Consider the following 15,973-nt stretch of genomic DNA (forward strand, 5'->3'; position numbering starts at 1 on the left):
TTCTATAACTCCACAAACAAAACGATACCGAATGATGTGCAGTGGTTACTGTCGATGGGACCGAAGTATGCGTTGCCAACAACAACAACAGCATTCCCCCTGTTGAATGTCATTGCTGAGAGTGAAGAATGCATACAAACACTTGACAACAAAGAGGATCAGGAAAATGCGAGAGTGAAAATAGTCTCTCTTATTGACGACCACTTACAACGGACTAAATTAAGTAAAAGAGATAAACTTGTAATTGACACAGTGGGTAGAACAAAACAATTCCTCAAGGAAAATAAAGACATTTTTATATTGAATGCCGATAAAGGGGGAAAGACGGTTGCGATGAACAAAGATGATTATGAAGCAAAAATGAAAGAAATACTGCGAGATATTTGTACATATAGAAGACTTAAACGAGATCCAACATCGACTCTTCAAACCAAAAACAACAAACTGACGGAAAAATTATTTAATATGAATATAATTAATGCCATGGAGAAAAATAGGATGATCACTAACACAGCAGTTGCGCCACGACAATTCACCCATGAATTGGAATTAAATCAAAAACTGCCGTACTTGGACTCAATCATAATTCGACAAGGAAACTCATTATCACTAGACTGGTATCAAAAACCAACCGCCACAGGACGTCTAATAAATTTCAACTCTAAACATCCACGAAGAGTAAAAATCAATACAGCCACAAACTTCATTAATAGAGTATTAAGCATAAGTGACGAACATTTTCATCAGGCAAACGAACAAAAGATTTACGACATTCTAGTAAAAAATGAGTTCCCACATAAAACTATAGAAGAATTAATAAAACATACGAAAGAAAAACATAGAATTGTCAAGGAAACCAAAGAAGCAAAAGTATACAAAGCGATTACCTATGTACCTGGATTCTCAGAGATGTTTAAGAATTCCAATACATATAATAAGGACAATTACCAGTTAGCTCTAAGGACTACGAACAACGTCAACAACATATTTAGCAAAACAAAATCGAAGTTAAAAAAGGAGGAAAAGTGTAATGTTGTTTACAGAATCAAGTGCAATGGAGACGGAACCAACATATGCCCTAAGGTATATGTTGGTACAACTAAAACAAAACTAAAAACCAGACTTTCCGGACATAAGTCGGATCAAAATACGGACAAACCCTTAGAACAAAAGACGGCCTTAGCAGCACATTGCACATTAACTGGACATACGCCAAATTTCAAAAATGTGGATATATTAACGCAAGAAAGCAATTACAAAAGACGATATACTTCAGAAATGTTGCACATAATAAATACCCCTACAAACATTAGGTTGAACTATAAAACTGATACTGACCACTGTGCACACATATACAGGAACTTAGTCAACAAGCACTCAAGACAACAAGAAAGAAAAACTTAGTTTAGCTCAAACGGCGTAAGAAAGCAGAAGCTTTTCTCTTTAAATGTAATCTTTGTGTTATAATTGTTATTATCAAATTGTAAACGATTGTTCTTTTTGTAGTTTATCCCTGAAGATGGTTGACCAAGTCAACCGAAATATTGGAACAAAAATAAAAATTTAAAACTAAACACAAACAACGTCTTTTCACTGACCTTTAGCCGAAATATACATCAAATATAGATTTTAAATATATTTTTCAGGGACCAAAAGACAGAGACGATTGGATATTTTTCAAGAACTAATAAACAAAAAAGCGTGGAATTAAATAAAATCTATTTTCATGGATTTTAAAAATGGGTTTTCATGGGCCACCAAGCGCCGATTTTTTAAGGAACACTTTTCCGGATTTAAAAACATTTTTCAAGGACCCAGATTTTTTTTAAAAGTATTTTTCAAGGACACAGAATTTTTAAAAATATTTCCAAGGATATAAAAATCGCTCTCAAGGAACTAACACCAAACGTGGATTTTTTTAAAAATATTTTTCAAGGACCCGGTTTTTTTAAATATTTTCAAAGATTTTAAAAAACATTTTTCATGGACCTAACAGCAAGCCTGGATTTTTTAAAATATTTTTCAAGGACCCAGATTTTTATAAATATTTTTCAAGGATTTAAAAAATCATTTTAAAGGAACACCAAACGTGTATCTTTTAAAAAATATTTTTCAAGGACCGAGATTTTTAAAATTTTTTTTCAAGGACCCAATTTTTAAAAATATGTTTCAAGCTTTTTTAAACAAATGTTCAAGGACACAGATTTTTTAAAATATTTTTCAAGGACCTACCACCAAGTGTGAATTTTTTAAAATTAGGTTTAAAGCACCCTAATTTTTTCAAAATGTTTTTCGAGGACCCACATTTTAAAAACATTTTGCAAGGAATTAACAACAAACATGGATTTTTTAAAAATATTTTTAAAGGACTCAGATTTTTAAAAATATTTTTCAAGGATTTTAAAAATATTTTTCAAGGAGCTAACTAACATCCAAGCGTGAACTTTTTACAAATATTTTTCAGGGACCATTTTTCAAAGACCTAACACCAGGCGAGGATTTTTTAAAATATTTTTCAAAGACCCAGTTTTTTATAAATATTTTTCAAAGGTTTTAAAAATATTTGCAAGGACCTAACAACATTCTGAAGGTCCTAAAACCAAGCGTGGATTTTTCAAAATATTTTTCAAAGTCCCAGTTTTTTTATAAATATTTTTCGAAGGTTGTAAAAATATTTGCAAGGACCTAACACTAAAAGTGGATTTTTTACACAGAATTTTGAAAAATATTTTCAAGGATCTAAAAAACATTTTTTTAATGATCTAACACCAAGTGTGGATTTTTTAAAAATATTTTTCAAGGACCGGTTTTTTTTAAATATTTTCAAAGGTTTTAAAAAACATTTTTCAAGGACCTAACACCAAGCCTGGATGTTTTAAAAAAATTTTCAAGGACCCAGATTTTTATAAATATTTTTAAAGGATTTTAAATACATTTTAAAGGAACACCAAACGTGGATCTTTTAAAAAATATTTTTCAAGGACAGAGATGTTTAAAAAGATTTTTCTAGGACCCTTTTTAAAAAATATGTTTCAAGCTTTAAAAAAAATGTTCAAGGACACAGATTTTTTAAAAATATTTTTCAAGGACCTACCACCAAGTGTGAATTTTTTAAAATTTGGTTTCAAGGACCCTAATTTTCTAAAAATGTTTTTTGCGGACCCAAATTTTAAAAACATTTTTTAAGGACGTAACACCAAGAATGGATTCTTTAAACATTTTTTTTCAAGGACGCAGATTTTTAAAAATATTTTTCAAGGATTTAAAAAAAAACATTTTCAAGGACCTAACACCAAGCGTGCATTTTTTAAAAATATTTTTCAAGGACCATGAGTATTAAAAATATTTCTCAAGGATTTTAAAAATATTTTTCAAGGACACAGCATTTTTAAAAATATTTTTTTAAGGACCCAGATTTTTTATAAATATTTGTCAAAGTTTTTAAAAACATTTGCAAGGACCTCACACCGAGTGTGGATTTTTTAAAATATTTTGCAAGAACCCAGATTCTTTAAAAATATTTTTTTAAGGATTTAAAAAACATTTTCAAGGACCTAACAACGTGGATCTTTTAAGAAATATTTTTGGAAGGACCCAGGCTTTTAAAAATATTTTTCAAGGACCCATTTTTCTAAAAATATGTTTCAAGGATTTTAAAAATATTTTTCAAGGACCTGCCACCAAATGTGAATTTTTTAAAAAATACTTTTCAAGGACCCACATTTTTTAAAAATATTTTTCAAGAATCCAGGTTTTTTAAGAATATTTATACCCTCAGCCTTTAGGCTAAAGAGGGTATTTACACTTTGATACGACCAAAAATGTGCCTCATCGAAATAATGGTTTTAGACCCCAAGTATGTTTGTACGATATCCGTTTCAGACAATTTTGAGTAGATCTAGCAATGTCCGTCCGTCTGTCTGTCTGTCCGTCTGTCTGTCTGTCTGGCTGGCTGGTGCGCACGATAACTCTCGAACGGACCAATCGATTCGGTTCAAATTTTGGGTATCGAAATATTTTGTCCAGATTCGATTTAAGTTCGAAGATGGGCCAATTAGGTCCACTCCTTCCACTTGTGCGCACGATAACTCTTGTCCGATTTGGTCCATACTTTGCACATCGTGTAATTTCTACCAAACTTAGATGAGGTTCCAATATGGACTCAATCGGTCCACTACTTCGGGTACCTCCCACACAAAATTTCGGAAAAGTTCAGTTTAGGACCTGGTCTCGAATCGCTTTGTTTTTTGTTTACGCAAGTTGTATTCGCTGTCCTCTATACGACGCTGTAAGTTTCATTAGCGGCAAGTCCATACTTCCTGAGAAAATAGCCTGAAAGTTACAAAAAACCCTATAACACCGTGTGTAGAGGTTGGAGCGCAAGATAACTCTCGAACGGATCTGCCGATTCGGTCCAAAATTTTGCTTTCGTAATATTTTGCCCAAACTTAGTTCAAGTTCAAAGATGGATTATATCGGTCCACTCCTTCCGGTACCTCCCCCACAAAAGTTCGAAAATGTTCGGAAAATTTGTGAGTACGATAACTCTTGAAGGAAGTAACCGTTTTGTTCCGTACTATGCACATTATGAAATTTCTACCAGACTTAGATGAGGTTACAATATGGAGTCAATCGGTAAACTCCTTCGAGTACCTCCCACACAAAATTTCGGAAAAGTTCAGTTTAGGACCTTCTCTCGAATCGCCTTGGTTTTTGTTGTAACATCTTGTATTCACTGTCCCCTATACGGAGGTACAAGTTTCCTCAGGGGCAAGTCCATACTTCCTGAAAAAATAGCCCGAAGGGTGTAAAAACCCCCTATTGCACCCCATTGTCTATGTCGGTCCATTCCTTTAACTACCTTTTTGTGGGTTCATACGACCAAAATTTTGAAACCCCCTAAATACATAAGTTTTTTGTGAAAAAAGTGTTTCAATTTGCACAGGCTGAGGGTATATCTCTGTCGGCAAAGCCGACTGATACTTTTTTACTTGTTTTCAAGGATTTTACTATAATTTTTTAAGGTTTTAACACCAAGCATGGATTTTTTAAAAATATTTTGCAAGGACCGAGGTTTTTAAAAATATTGTTCAAGGATTTTAAAAACAATTTTTTAAGTGTGAATTAAAAAACATTTTCAAGGACCTAACAACGTGGATCTTTTAAAAAATAATTTTTGAAGGACCCAGGCTTTTAAAAATATTTTTCAAGGACCCATTTTTCTAGAAATATGTTTCAAGGATTTTAAAAATATTTTTCAAGGACCTGTCACCAAACGTGAATTTTTTAAAAAATACTTTTCAAGGACCCACATTTTTTTAAAAATATTTTTCAAGAATTCAGGTTTTTTAAAAATATTTTTCAAGGATTTTAATATAATTTTTTAAGGACCTACCACCAAGTGTGAATTTTTTAATAAAATTTTTCAAAGACCCAAATTTTTTATAAATTATTTTTCAAGGATTTAGATTTTTTAAAAATATTTTTCAATGATTTTAATAAAATTTTTCAAGGAGTTAATACCGAGCATAGATTCTTTAAAAATATTTTTCAAGTACCCAGATTTTTGAAAAGATTTTAAGAACATATTTCAAGGACCTGACACCAAGCATGGATTTTTTAAAAATATTTTGCAAGGACCCAGGTTTTTAAAAATATTTTTCAAGGATTTTAAAAACAATTTTTCAAGGACCTACCACCAAGTGTGAATTTTTTAATAAAATTTTTCAAAGACCCAAATTTTTTATAAATTATTTTTCAAGGATTTAGATTTTTTAAAAATATTTTTCAATGATTTTAATAAAATTTTTCAAGGAGTTAACACCGAGCATAGATCCTTTAAAAATATTTTTCAAGGACCCAGATTATTGAAAAGATTTTAAGAACATATTTCAAGGACCTGACACCAAGCGTGGATTTTTTAAAAATATTTTGCAAGTACATGAGTTTTAAAAATATTTTTCAAGGATTTTAAAAATATTTTTCATGGACCCAGATTTTTTACAAATATTATTCAAGGACCCAGATTATTCAAAAATATTTTCCATGGGTGTTAAAAATAGTTTTCAAGGACACTGATTTTTTAAAAATATTTTTCAATGACACTGATTATTTAAAAATAATTTTAAAGGACCTACAAAACTTTTAAAAAATTTGGATCCTTGAAAAATATTTTTAAAAATATTTTAAAAAAAAACCAGATTTTTTAAAAGTATTCTTCATTTATTTTAAAAATATTTTTCAAGTACACACATTTTTTTAAAAATGCGTTCAAGGATCTGTCATCAAGCGTGGATTTTTTAAAAATATTTTTCAAAAATCCAGATATTTCAAGAATATTTTCAAAGATCCAGATATTTAAAAAATATTTTTCAAGAAGCATGGTTTTTTTAATATTATTTAAGAAGAGTGGATTTAAAAATCCATTTTCAAGGATTTAAAAATATTTTTCAAGGACCCTGATTTTTTTAAAAATTTTTATAAGGATCTGGATTTTTGAAAAATATGTTTCAACGATTTTTAAAACATTTTCCAAGAACACAGATTTTTTAAAAATATTTTTCAAGGACCTACCACCAATCGTCTATGTTAGAAAATAATTTTTCAAGGATTTAAAAACATTTTCAAGGACCTTACACGAAGCGTGGATTTTTTAAAAATATTTTTCAAATCCCGGATTTTTTACAAATATTTTTCAAAGATTGAAAATAATTAAGGCCCTAAAACAAAAAGAGGATTTTTTTAAATATTTTTCAAAAACTCAGATTTTTTAAAAATATTTTTCAAGGACTCGGGTTTTTAAAAAATATGTTTCAAGGATTTTTAAAATATTTTCCAAGAACTCAGATTTTTTGAAAATATTTTTCAAGGACCTATCAAAAACCCAGATTTTTCTAACGTATTTTTCATGGATTTTAAAAAAATTTTTCAAGTACATATATTTTTTTAAACATTTTTTCAAGATTCTATCATCAAGCGTGGATTTTTTAAAAAAAATATTTTTCAAACTGCCGATTTTTTATAAATATTTTTCAAAGATTAAAAACAATTAAGGCCCTAAAACAAAAAGAGGATTTTTTTAAAATATTTTTCAAAAACTCAGATTTTTTAAAAATATTTTTCAAAGACCCGGGTTTTTAAAAAATATATTTCAAGGGTTTTTAAAATATTTTCCAAGAACGCAGATTTGTTGAAAATGCTTTTCAAGAACCTATCAAAACCCCAGATTTTTCTAAAGTATTTTTCATGGATTTTCAAAATAATTTTCAAGGACCCGGGTTTTTAAAAAATATTTTTCAAGGATTTTAAAAACATTTTCAATGACCTTATACCAAGCGTGGATTTTTTAAAAATATTTTTCAGGGACCCAGATTTTTTATAAATATTTTCCAGGATTTGAAAATATTTTTCAAGATCAAACCACCAAGCTTGGATTTAAGGATTAAAAAAACATTTTTCAATGGCCTAACACAAAGCGTGTTTTTTTTTTTAAATATTTTTAAAGGTTTTTAAAATATTTTTCAAGGACCCAGATTTTTAAAAATATTTTCAAGGATTTTAAAAACTTTTTTAAGGACCTAACACCAAACGTGGATTTTTTAAAAATATTTTTCAAGGATACAATTTTTTTAAAAATACTTTTCAAGGATCCAGATTTTTTAAAAACATTTTTGAAGGATCCACATTTTTTAAATATATTTTTCAATTATTTAAAAAACACTTTTTAAGGAAGCGTTGTTTTTTTAAATATATTATTTAAAGAAACCAACACCAAGAGTGGATGTTTTAAAAATATTTTTTCAAAAGTTTAAAAAATATTTTCAAGGACGCGTGGATTTTTAAAAATATTTTACAAGGATTTTAAAAACATTTTTGAAGGAACTTATGCTAAGAGTGAGATTTTAAAAATATTTTTCAAGGATTTTAAAAATGTTTTTCATAGACCCAGATTTTTTACAAATATTATTCAAGGACCCAGATTTTTCAAAAATATTTTCCATGGGTGTTAAAAACATTTTTCAAGGACACTGTTTTTTTAAATATTTTCAAGGACACTGATGTTTTTTTAAAATATTTTTAAAGGACCCGGATTTTTAAAAAAATAGTTTCAAGGATTTTTAAAACATTTTCCAAGAACACAGATTTTTTAAACATATTTTTCAAGGACCTTTGACCAATCGTCAATGTTTGAAAATTATTTTTCGAGGATTTTAAAAACATTTTCAAGGACCTTACATCAAGCGTGGATTTTTTAAAAATATTTTTCAAACACCGGATTCTTTTTAAAATATTTTTCAAGGATTAAAAAAATATGGACCTAACACTTAAACTTGGATTTTTTTTAATATTTTTCAAACACCCTGATTTTTTAAATTTTTTTAAGGACCCGGATTGTTTAAAATGTGTGTTTCAAGGATTTTAAAAACATTTTCAATGACCTTACACTAAGCGTGGATTTTTTAAAAATATTTTTCAGGAACCCTGATTTTTTATAAATATTTTCCAGGATTTTAAAAATATTTTTCAGGATCATAACACAGATTTTTTATAAATATTTTTCAAGGATTTAAAAAACATTTTCAAGGACCCAACACCAAACGTGGATCTTTTAAAAAAATTTCGGTCCTTGAAAGATTTTTAAAAAATATTTTTCAAGGACCTACCAAGAAGTGTGAACATTTTTCAAGGACTTAACACCAAGCATGGATTCTTTAAAAACTTTTTTCAAGGGCCTGACAACAAGCGTGGATTTTTTAAAAATATTTTTCAGGACCTTGAGTTTTAAAATTATTTTTCAAGGATTTTAAAAATGTTTTTCATGGACCCAGATTTTTTACAAATATTACTCAAGTATAATAATCTGGGTCATTCAAAAATATTTTCCATGGGTGTTAAAAATATTTTTCAAAGACACTGATTTTTTAAAAAAAATTTTGAAGGACACTGATTTTTTAAAAATAAAAATATTTTGAAAGACACTAATTTTTTTAAAATATTTTTTTTCAAAGGACACTGATTTTTTAAAAATATTTTTCAAGAACCTACCACCAAGTCTGAATTTTTTAAAAAAAATTTTCAGGGAACCAAATTTTTTTAAAAATATTTTTCAAAAAACCCAGATTTTTTTAAAGTATTTTTCATGGATTTTAAAAATATTTTTCAAGTACAGAGATTTTTTTAGAAATGTTTTCTAGGTTCTATTATCAAGCTTGGATTTAAAAAAAAATATTTTTCAAGGACCTAACACCAAGCGTGGATTTAAAAAAAAATTAAAGAGAACAGATTTTGTAAAAATATTTTTGAAGGATTTAAAAAAATATTTTCAAGGACCTAACACCAAGCGTGGATTTAAAAAAAAATATTTTTCAAAGATCCAGATATTTAAAAAATATTTTTCAAGAAGCATGTTTTTTAATACTATTAAGGAAGCGTGGATTTAAAAATTTATTTTCAAGGATTTAAAAATAATTTTCAAGGACCTTGATTTTTTAAAAAAAATTTTAAGGACCCGGATTTTTAAAAAATATATGTTTCAAGAATTTTTAAAACATTTTCCAAGAACACAGATTTTTTAAAAATATTTTTCAAGGACCTACCACCAATCGTCTATGTTAGAAAATTATTATACCCTCAGCCTTTAGGCTAAAGAGGGTATTTACACTTTGATACGACCAAAAATGTGCCTCATAGAAATAATGGTTTTAGACCCCAAGTATGTTTGTACGATATCCGTTTCAGACAATTTTGAGTCGATCTAGCAATGTCCGTCCGTCTGTCTGTCTGTCTGTCTGTCTGTCTGTCTGGCAGGCTGGTGCGCACGATAACTCTCGAACGGATCAATCGATTCGGTTCAAATTTTGGGTATCGAAATATTTTGTGCAGATTCGATTTAAGTTCGAAGATGGGCCATATAGGTCCACTCCTTCAGGTACCTCCCCCACAAATGTTCAAAAATGTTCGGAAAATTTGTGCGCACGATAACTCTTGTAGGGAATAACCGATTTGGTCCATACTTTGCACATCGTGTAATTTCTATCAAACTTAGATGAGGTTCCATTATGGACTACATCGGTCCACTCATTCGGGTACCTCCCACACAAAATTTCGGAAAAGTTCAGTATAGGACCTGGTCTCGAATCGTTCTGATTTTTGTTTACGCAAGTTGTATTCGCTGTCCTCTATACGACGCTGTAAGTTTCATTAGGGGCAAGTCCATACTTCCTGAGAAAATAGCCTGAAAGTTACAAAAACCCTATGACACCGTGTGTAGTGGTTGGAGCGCAAGATAACTCTCGAACGGATCTGCCGATTCGGTCCAAAATTTGGCTTTCGTTATATTTTGTTCTAACTTAGTTCAAGTTCAAAGATGGATTATGTCGGTCCACTCCTTCCGGTACCTCCCCCACAGAAGTTCGAAAATGTTCGGAAAATTTGTGCGTACGATAACTCTTGAAGGGAATAACCGATTTGGTCCATACTTTGCACATTATGAAATTTCTACCAGACTTAGATGAGGTTCCAATATGGACTCAATCGGTAAACTCCTTCGAGTACCTCCCACACAAAATTTCGTAAAAGTTCGGTTTAGGACCTGCTCTCGAATCGCCTTGGTTTTTGTTGTAACATCTTGTATTCACTGTCCCCTATACGAAGGTACAAGTTTCCTCAGGGGCAAGTCCATACTTCCTGAAAAAATAGCCTGAAAGTTGAAAAACAAACCCTATTACACCATGTTTATGGGTGGAAGCGCAAGATAATTCTCGAACGGAAAAGCTGATTCCGGCCAAAATTTGGCCTTCGTAATATTGTTTATAAACTTACTTTAAGTCCGTAGATAAGCCATATCGGTCCACTCCTTCAGCTACCTACCCCACAAAAGTTGAAAAATATTCGGAAAAATTGTGCGCAGGATAACTCTTGATGGGAGTGACCGATTTGGTCCATACTTTACACATTCTCATAATATCTACCAGATATAGATCAGGTTCAAATATGGACTATATTTGTCCATATCTATCTATCCCGTACCTCCCACACAAAATTTTGGATAAGTTCACTTTAAGACCTGCTACTGAATCACTTGGATTTTTGTTGAAGCAACTTACATTCGCTGCCCCAATTACGATAGTAAAAGTTGTTTCAGGGGCAAGTCCATACTTCTTGAAAAAAAAGCCCGAAGGGTGTAAAAACCCCCTATGACACCCCCATGGTCTATGTCAGTCCATTCCTTTAAGTACCTTTTCCGCAAAAATTTTGAACTTTAATCCTAATCAAAATTTTTGTCGGTTCATACGACCAAAATTTTGAAACCCCCTAAATACATAAGTTTTTTGTGAAAAAAGTGTTTCAATTTGCTGAGGGTATATCTCTGTCGGCAAAGCCGACTGATACTTTTTTACTTGTTTTTCAAGGATTTTAATAACATTTTCAAGGACCTTACACCAAGCGTGGATTTTTAAAAAAAATATTTTTCAAACTCCGGATTTTTAACAAATATTTTTCAAAGATTAAAAAAATTAAGGCCCTAAAACAAAAAGAGGTTTTTTTAAATATTTTTCAAAAACCCAGATTTTTTAAAAATATTTTTCAAGGACCCGGGTTTTTAAGAAATATGTTTCAAGGATTTTTAAAATATTTTCCAAGAACGCAGATTTTTTGAAAATACTTTTCAAGGACCTATCAAAAACCCAGATTTTTCTAAAGTATTTTTCATGGATTTTAAAAATATTTTTCAAGTTTTTAAAACTTTTTATTTTTTAAAACTTTTTTTAATGACCCGGATTTAAAAAAATATGTTTCAAGAATTTTTAAAAAAATTTCCAAGAACACAGATTTTTTAAAATATTTTTCAAGGACCTATCACCAATCGTCTACGTTTGAAAAACATTTTTCAAGGATTTTAAAAACATTTTCAATGACCTTACACCAAGCGTGGATTTTTTAAAAATATTTTTCAGGAACCCATATTTCTTATAAATATTTTCCAGGATTTTAAAAATATTTTTCAAGTGCCCAGATTTTTTTTAAATATTTTTTTTAAGATTTTTAAAACATTTTTCAAGGGCCTAACACAAAGCGTGGTTTTTTTAAATATTGTTCAAGGACGCAGATTTTAAAAATATTTTTCAAGGTTTTTAAAATATTTTTCAAGGACCCAGAATTTTTAAAAATATTTTCAAAGACTTTAAAAACTTATTTAAGGACCTAACACCAAGCGTGGTTTTTTATACCCTCAGCCTTTAGGCTAAAGAGGGTATTTACACTTTGATACGACCAAAAATGTGCCTCATCGAAATAATGGTTTTAGACCCCAAGTATGTTTGTACGATATCCGTTTCAGACAATTTTGAGTAGATCTAGCAATGTCCGTCGGTCTGTCTGTCTGTCCGTCTGTCTGTCTGTCTGGCTGGCTGGTGCGCACGATAACTCTCGAACGGATCAATCGATTCGGTTCAAATTTTGGGTATCGAAATATTTTGTCCAGATTCGATTTAAGTTCGAAGATGGGCCATATAGGTCCACTCCTTCAGGTACCTCCCCCACAAATGTTCAAAAATTGTCGCAAAACTTGTGCGCATGATAACTCTTATAGGGAATAACCGATATGGTCCATACTTTACACATCGTGTAATTTCTACCAAACTTAGATGAGGTTCCAATATGGACTCAATCGGTCCACTCCTTCGGGTACCTCCCACACAAAATTTCGGAAAAGTTCAGTTTAGGACCTGGTCTCGAATCGCTTTGATTTTTGTTTACTCAAGTTGTATTCGCTGTCCTCTATACGACGCTGTAAGTTTCATTAGGGGCAAGTCCATACTTCCTCAGAAAATAGCCTGAAAGTTACAAAAAACCCTATGACACCGTGTGTAGTGGTTGGAGCGCATGATAACTCTCGAACGGACCGGCCGATTCGGTCCAAAATTTGGCTTTCGTAGTATTTTGTCCAAACTTAGTTCAAGTTCAAAGATGGATTATATCGGTCCACTCCTTCCGGTACCTCCCCCACAAAAGTTCGAAAATGTTCGGAAAATTTGTGCGTACGATAACTCTTGAAGGGAATAACCGATTTGGTCCGTACTTTGAACATTATGAAACTTCTACCAGACTTAGATGAGGTTCCAATATGGACTCAATCGGTAAACTCCTTCGAGTACCTCCCACACAAAATTTCGGAAAAGTTCAGTTTAGGACCTGCTCTCGTATCACCTTGGTTTTTGTTGTAACATTTTGTATTCACTGTCCTATATACGAAGGTACAAGTTTTTTCAGGGGCAAGTCCATACTTCCTGAAAAAATTGCCTGAAAGTTGAAAAACAAACCCTATGACACCATGTTTATGGGTGGAAGCGCAAGATAATTCTCGAACGGAAATGCCGATTCCGGCTAAAATTTGGCCTTCGTAATATTGTTTCCGAACTTAGTTTAAGTTCGCAGATAAGCCATATCGGTACACTCCTTCAGGTACCTACCCCACAAAAGTTCAAAAATATTCGGAAAAATTGTGCGCACGATAACTCTTGATGGGAGTGACCGATTTGGTCCATAATATACACATTCTCATAATATCTACCAGATATAGATCAGGTTCGAATATGGAATATGGAGTGGACAAATATCCACTCTATCCCGTACATCCCACACAAAATTTTGGATAAGTTCACTTTAAGACCTGCTATTGAATCACTTTGATTTTTGTTGAAGCAACTTACATTCGGTGCCTCAATTACGATGGTAAAAGTTGTTTCAGGGGCAAGTCCATACTTCTTGAGAAAACAGTCCGAAGGTTGTAAAAACCCCCTATGGCACCCCCATGGTCTATGTCGGTCCTTTCCTTTAAGTACCTTTTCCGCAAAATTTTTGAACTTTAATCCTAATCAACATTTTTGTCGGTTCATACGACCAAAATTTTGAAACCCCCTAAATACATAATTTTTTTGTGAAAAAAGTGTTTCAATTTGTACAGGCTGAGGGTATATCTCTGTCGGCAAAGCCGACTGATACTTTTTAACTTGTTAAAAATATTTTTCAAGGACCCTGATTTTTTTACAAATATTTTCAGGGATTTTAAAAACTTTTTTCAAGAAACTAACACCAATCGATTTTTTAAAAATATTTTTCAAGGATACAATTTTTTTTAAAAATACTTATCAAGAATCCACATTTTTTTAAATATATTTTTCAAGGATTAAAAAAATATTTTTCAATGAAGCGTGGAGTTTTTAAAAATATTATTTAAAGAAACAATACAAGAGTGGATATTTTAAAAATATTTTCAAGGATGATGGATGAAAAAATATTCTTTAAAAAATCCACGCTTTATTATTGTGATGATGAATGAAAAAATATTCTTTAAAAATCCAGGTTTATTAGTCTGATGATGGAAAAAAATCCACGCTTTATTATTGTGATGATGGATGAAAAAATATTCTTTAAAAAATCCACGCTTTTTGTTGTGATGATGTTTGAAAAATATCCTTTAAAAAATCCAGATTTTATTGTTGTGATGAGGAATGGAAAAATATTCTTAAAAAATCGGCGCTTTATTGTTGTGATGATGAATGAAAAACGAAATATATTTTAAAAATATTTTCAAGGATTTTACAAATATTTTCAAGGACGCGTGGTTTTCTTAAAAATATTTTTCAATGATTTTTAAAACATTTTTTAAGGACCTAAAACTAAGCGTGGATTTTTAAAAATATTATTTAAAGAAACCAACACCAAGAGTGGATATTTTAAAAATATTTTCAAGGATTTTAAAAACATTTTCAAGGACGTGTGGTTTTCTTAATATTTTTCAATGATTTTAAACATATTTTTTAAGGACCTAACACTAAGGGTGGATTTTTAAAAATATTTTTCATGGATTTAGATTTTTTCTTTTTTAAGGAGTTTTTAAAAATACTATTTAAAGGACCCACCACCAAGAGTAGATTTTCCAAAATGTATTTTGATATTATTAAAAAAAAATTTTCAACGACTTTAAAATTTTTTTCAAAAAATCCTTAAAATATTTTAAATGATTTTGGATATTTTGAAAAAAATATTTTTTAAGGATTTAAAAAAAATAAAGGACTAATTACCAAGCGTGGATTTGTTAAATAAATGTTCAATGCTAGTCATTTAAAACATATTTTTACACACTTTTCCGTTAAAGCTGCAGTTTACAATTTATTGAAAACACTTTTCATTTATTACATAATTTATTTATTTTCATTTGCGACCCAACCACATAATTTTGTGCTCTCCCTAAAAGTAAATCTATATTAAAATTGTTCTATTATTTATCCATAAAACATACCAGTGTTGCTGACACGGGGTCTGAGAACATGACTATGGCTATAAAGCTGAATAGAATCGCTAAAAACTTCATAACGTTATATTGTCGAAAAGTGATCTTCTGTGTTTAGACTTTTATATCCCTTTTTTCTAATGGGGCTTCAAATACAGAAATGAATATTCAAAAAGAGAAACACATTTTGGGGCATGCCCAGGAATAAATTTGAATATAATTTGTTTCTATTAGGCTTCGTTTTTACAGGGTCTTGTAGTCAACTTAGAAATATCTAATCTTTAATAAAAAACGGCAATTAAAGGTCTTGCACGGTTATATGCATGTCAAAGATTACATAAAGTAATAAATTCTTTACAAATTTCCAAAAAATTAATTAATAAAAAATATTTTTCTAAAAAGTCCACACTTCGTAAAAATATATTTTAAAAACTTACGCTTCGCAAAATGTGTTTGTTTTAATTCACGCTTCATTTTTTTAAATACACGCATCATTGGTTAAAAATATATCTTTCGAAAAATCAATTGGCTCAAATGATATTTTTTAAAATAATACAAGCTTTAATTTTTTTTTAAATTTAAAAAAATCTATTTTTAAGAAATGTTTTTAAAAAATAGAAGCATTAAAAAATATTTATTCATGCTTCGAGATCGACGTTTAAAAAAATTTAAATTTTA

General features: G+C 30.2%; 1 long non-coding RNA gene across 1 annotated transcript; it reads right to left on the bottom strand.

Annotated features, from left to right (window-relative positions):
• Positions 1-15,147: 15,147 nt before the first annotated feature.
• LOC141392641 (uncharacterized) lies at positions 15,148-15,437 on the bottom strand. The gene is made up of 2 exons (XR_012409815.1): positions 15,305-15,437; positions 15,148-15,252 (listed from the first exon to the last, which is right to left on the bottom strand). It is a non-coding gene; the product is annotated as an uncharacterized lncRNA (long non-coding RNA).
• Positions 15,438-15,973: the final 536 nt, after the last annotated feature.

Source organism: Musca autumnalis, unplaced genomic scaffold (assembly GCF_047663935.1).
Source record: "Musca autumnalis isolate F117 unplaced genomic scaffold, ASM4766393v1 scaffold_2, whole genome shotgun sequence".
NCBI classification, from domain to species: domain Eukaryota; kingdom Metazoa; phylum Arthropoda; class Insecta; order Diptera; family Muscidae; genus Musca; species Musca autumnalis.